Genomic DNA, 6,000 nt, shown 5'->3' on the forward strand with positions numbered 1-6,000 from the left:
TAATAATTTGGTTTGTATGCTTTTGAAGAAATTAAGAAGTATTTTAAACTGTTAGCAAAATGTCAAGAGAAATTACAGTATTGCCACATATGACCTGTTTCCAGGTAGTCTTCATTTGGTCTGAAACTACGGCTTTGAAGAAAACAAGTAGGTTGTTGTCCAGACCCATAGAAAGCCCAGGAAGAAAGAAGAAGAAAGGAGACGGTGAACCAACATGCCAACGCCAGAAGAGAGAGTATTGTCTTGAGGGGACGTGTCATATGAAGCAAGGCATTATTTCATCAGGGCTGTTCCCTTCAAGAGCTTTTCCTGACCTACTTCATGTACTATCATCCATTACAGTCCTACTTCATGGTGGTGTGGAAGGGACTTTGGGTTCTCAATGACTATATCAGTACAGTCCAAATTCTGCTGGGTCCTACCAAGCTGGAAGGTCTTCAAGGATGAAGAAATGAGTATCTGTCATCCAAAGACCAGCCTTGATAAATTCTGAGTCTTGTTGCCAGGTCTAATTCAAATGATGAGTTTTTTAGCCACAACTCTCAGAGACCAGACACTTAAGTAACCAAAGGTTTGGGATGGGTACCAGTGGAAGAAGTGTCCACCCCAAAAAAACTACAGATCCAATAGAATGTAAACTCCTTGAGGATGGAGCTGCTTTTGTTTTTACCTATATCTCTAACAGGGGTCAGCTAGGTGGCTAAATGCTGAACTTGGAATCAAGAAGACTCATCTTCATGAGTTCAAATTTGGCCTCAGATACTTACTAGCCGTGTGACCCTGGGCAAGTCATTTAACCCTGTTTGCCTCAGTTTTCTCATCTGAAGAAGGAAATGGCTGACCACTCCAGTATCTTTGCTAAGAAAACCCCAAATGGGGTCATCAAGAGTCAGACAAGACTGAATAAAAAAATTTCTCTAGCACCAACAGAGTGTCTAGCTCAGAGTAGGGGCTTAATAAATACTTGTTGATTGATTGATTGACTTGAAATAGTGAAGTATTTGTAACCTGTTCTATCTGATCTCCCTGATAGAACAAGCCTGAAGGAAGTACAATCTCACCTCCTTGCTCTCCTGAATGAGACACAGTTGTGTGAATCGGAAATAGCAAACATGGAGAGAAGCTAAAGCTAAAATGCTGAGTCAGGCCTTATGCTTAAAAATGCATTTCATGAAGAAATAAGTTGAATAATTATCATTACCACCACCAATGATCACACAAGGAACACTTACTGCAATCCTTATGAAGCAGAGCTAAAGTCAGTGAAGGAATTTTTCAAGCCTCTACTTGCTAGAGGAAAATTTATGGAGAGATAAATAAGGCATCAGCTCAAAGTTTCTTAAATAGCTTTTTAAAAGAGAACAGGTCATCAAAATGCCCTTCTAAGTTTTAAGAAGGTTGATAAAAGTATTGTTTATGATTGATCAATGGTTACAAGTTAGCATAATAGTTTTAGGTCAAATCTAAGACACGTATTTTTTAAAATGATATAAAAGCAATGTATATTAAATTGGAAATCCTTATGTAATCAACAGGTATATCCATTTTATGAGACTTGCAGCATAATTTTACTATTTTTAATTATAATGGAGGTTTATGTATGTTTGCTTTTATCACATACTGGAGGTAGCATCTATGATTTATTCTGAAGCCAAGTTCTTTTTTAGGAACGTAACACCCAATTATAACGTTATTCCTGTTCCTAGGGAAACACTACCCACTTAACAACCATCTGTTTTATGACACAGTTTCCAAAAATTGATTTCATAAAAAGCTGGGTCATGGCTGTTTATACATAGATATGATACAGAAAAATCAAAAGGTCAGTAGTAACTTTACCAAATTATTCACAGGATTACAGGGTCTCAGAATTGGAAGGGACTCCAGAGCTAAAATCTTTACTTTAACAAGAATCCCTTACTATCCCTTAAAAGTAGCCATCCAGCTTTTTTGGACACTTCTAATTCTTAGGAAGTTTCTCATCATATCAAGCCAAAATCTGCCCCTTTGCAACTTCTACCCACTGTTCCTTGTTCTACCCTCTAGGGTTAAATGGATCAAGGCTAATCCTTTTTCCACATTACAGCTTATTAAACACTTCCCTTTCCCTAAGTAAGTCTGCTCTTCTCTAAGATTCCCTGGTTCCTCCCATCAAATCTTGGCATGGTTTCTAGTCTTCTCATCATCCCTATCACCGCACTCTGGATTTATTCCAATTTGTCAACTTCCTTCCAAAAACAGGGTGCAAAGAATTGAATGCAACACTTGAGATGTGGTCTAACCAGGGCAGAGTGACTATCGTAGTATCATTGGATCGAACCTTTGGAGCTGCTGAGACTGCCACCCCTCTCAGTACACAACTGAGGCCCAGAGAAGGTAAGTGATTTACCTAGACTCTTGGTCCCTATGCTCCTAATTGACACTGTCTAAAGCTCACATTAGCTTTTTTTTTTGGTTCCCATGTCATATTGTTGATTCATTTTAAGCCTGCATTCCCCTAAAATCCCCAAACACTCATCTGATGATGCCTCCCCCACCCTGTACTAAGCACAATTTATTTTTTTCAATCTATGGTTAGTACTTGGGTTGTCTAAGTAGGTAGTGAATTTCCCCTTGTTGTGTTGTATAATCGCTTGTTAGGGTGAGAAGGGGATTCCTGGTTGAACTAGAAAAAACCTTGTTTTTTCATTCTTTGAGTCTGTAAATTTATATTTAGCATTGTTAAGATCCATCTTACAAGATTCAATCTGTCCTTATGACCTTTTGAAATCTTTTCCATCCACATTCTATTACCCAACATATTAATCTATCCCTCCTCTGCTTCCTGAATTCTGAAAATGACAAGCATGCTTTCTATGACTTTGTCAAAGTTAGTGATTAAAACAATGAATAGAACAGAGCAAAGATTGGACTCCTGGGGCCAGTAGGTACTTCCCACCATGTACGTTGAACCATTCCCCAAATCTACCTAACTGTACAGTCATCTAGCCCACATCTTTCCACCTTATCCAAAGGATAACTCAAGCAACTCTATTAAACGCCTCACCAAAATCCAAGCATACTATGTCTGTGGCATTTCCTTAATCTACCAAACTATGAATCCTGTCATTTGGCAAAAGAATTCATTTAAAGAGCAACACAATGACCAATCAATTTCAGAGAATTGATAATGAAGAACACTAACTACTTCCTAACAGAAAGGTAATGAACTAAATATGAAAAACGAGATACATTTTAAAATGTAGGAATTTATTTTACTTGATGATCCATATTTATTACAAAGGCAGTTAGGTAGCCCAGTGGATAGAGTACTGGGCCTGGAATCTGGAAGACTCATCTTTGTGAGTTCAAATCTGACCTCAGACACCTACTAGTTTGTATGACCCTGGGCAAGTCACTTAACCTGATTTGCCTCAGTTTTCTCATCTGTAAAATGAGCTGGAAAAGGAAATGGAAAACTACTCAAGTATCTTTGCCAAGAAAACCCCAAATGGGGTCACAAAGAGTTGGACACCACTGACAATGACTCAACAATATTTATTATAAGGGTTTTTTCCCTCTTTTTTTCAAGTGTGCAGAAGGGAGATGGAAGGAATAAAAAAAAATGCTCCTTACTTGAAACTAGTGAAATTTAACTTTAAAAAAATTAAAAGAACAAGTCCCATCATGCATTTTTGTGTTGGTTTGCAACTTATTAAAAATAGTCCTCTTGACAAAGAAAATAAGGGAACCTATGTAGGGATGCATGTTGGTGGCACATCAGTCAGAAATTATGATAAAACAATTCTGATATTATAATGTAAATTACTAAGAAGGTACGGTTTGAGTTACAAATACTTGATTTATATATAACTTTTTATAAGCTATTTTGTTTGGTAATTGACTTAGGCAAGGTATACATACTGATCTCAAATGAACACTCATGATCTAGATCAATGAGGCAAATAAATTAATTTTTTTTTTAGTTTTTTTTTTGCTAAAGACAAACAGTAGAAGTATACAAACAAAGATTCAGCAAGGATATACATCAATAACTGCAGGTCTTCAGGCCTGGTCCACTGAGATGCACATAGGTTGATAAAAACAACAGCCTGTTGCAGGAATAAACATCTTATTAAAGCCAAAGTGCTACCCTCCCTTCTTCATATCTGTTGGTACATAAGATTCCCTCAAAAGGCACTGAGCCTATCCCTGTTCTGGGTGTGCATACATACAATTAAAATAATTCCCACCAGGCAGTCTAATCAATCCTAGTATTCAAAACCTGAGTAAAATGAATAATGTCTGAAAACAGTCATTTAGTCTGAAAATGCACACATTAATTTACTACAAATAAAAAAAATGGGCTTGGCACATTGACTTGAATTACTCACTCTTCTCTCCCTTCCCAGTTTCTGTGAAAAATCTCTTTCTGTGAAAAGCTATCTTCTCCTTGATGGATACAGAGTGGGGACTTCAGTAGCCCAACGGACCTGTGACCTGATCTATGTGGATACTTTTCATCCTGGATGATTCTCCTTCTTCCTCAATTCCTCTATGGAAGATCAATACACTGAAGACCTTATTTTAGCTAGGGCTCTAAGCATTGTATGAGTACCAGAAGCTAGACTGTTCATCAGTTCTCATCTGGCCCACCTCTTCTGCTCATACATTTCCTGATGATATCTTTTCTACCAATTGTCGCTCTTGTCACTTTGGGTAATATGTAGCAACCTACCCTCTCTGCAACATATAGTCAGAGAATTGCCTAGATGACAGGGTTCAATGCAGGAGGGCTGCAACACTGCCCCGGACAGCCCAACTAGATTAAAATGTAATTGAGAAACATTTAATAGATAAAGATACAATAGAACATTAAAAAAAAAAAAAAACAGGTAGCAGCCTACTTAGAAGCTCCCCCTCCCCCTTTTCTTTACTCTTAGGATCACCAAATACTGACTTGGATAATGAAGTGTTCCCTTATTTGAAGCCAAATGGCCTGAGCTGCCACTAGGAGAATATTGGACTTTCATGATTTGATTAATTAATTAGTGCTAGCTATTAGAATGAATTAAGCAGTACCTTTTACCAAAGACTTTCCAAGCACTTAAATAGGTCTCAAAGGACTTTTCTATATTAAAGGTTCAAATAACATTTCCATTTTGCAACTCGAAAAAGAAACTTATTTCGTGTCTCCCACAAGGTGGTCTCTAATAACTATATAAATGTTGACTTAAAGGGGCAGCTAGGTGGTGCAGTGGATAGAGCACTGGCCCTGGAGTCAGGAGGACCTGAGTTCAAATCCAGCCTCAGACACATAAACACTTACTCACTGTGTGACTCTGGGCAAGTTACTTAACATCAATTACCTAAGTAAACAAACAAACAAAAAAAAAGTAGACTTAAAAGAATATGTTTGGAATTCAATGGAATTACTTTAGTGGAAACAGTACTTCCCACTCCTATGTGCCCCTCAAAAAACACATAAGACTCATGTTTAAGAGAGGAATTTTCACAAAATCTTAATATCTCAGCAATGGAAGGGCACCCAGAAACCACCTGGTTCAACAGTTCCCTAAATAACATTCTGCACAAGTCAGCCTCCCTTTGAAAATGTCCAGTGAGGGACAACTAGGTAGTGTAATGGATAGAGTGCTAAGCCTGGTGAGCTGTGTGACTCTGGGTAAGTCACTTAACCCTGTTTGCCATGGAGTCAGCTAGGAGTCTCAGCAGATAGGGTACTGGGCTTTGAATCAGGAAGACTTATCTTCATGGGTTCAAATCCAGCCTTGGACATTTATTAGCTGTGTGATCCTGGGCAAGTCACTTAACCCTGTCTGCCTCAGTTTCCTCATCTGTAAAATGAGCTGGAGAAGGAAATGGCAAATCACTCCAGTATCTTTGCCAAGCAAACCTCAAATGGGGTCGGGGTCACAAAGAGTTGGATGTGACCGAACAATAAGTGATGGCAAATCCATATGAAACAGTTAAACAACAACAGAACTCTAAATTACAAAATTA

Source organism: Vombatus ursinus, unplaced genomic scaffold, assembly GCF_900497805.2.
Source record: "Vombatus ursinus unplaced genomic scaffold, bare-nosed wombat genome assembly UNPS02000577.1, whole genome shotgun sequence".
Taxonomy (NCBI): Eukaryota; Metazoa; Chordata; class Mammalia; order Diprotodontia; family Vombatidae; genus Vombatus; species Vombatus ursinus.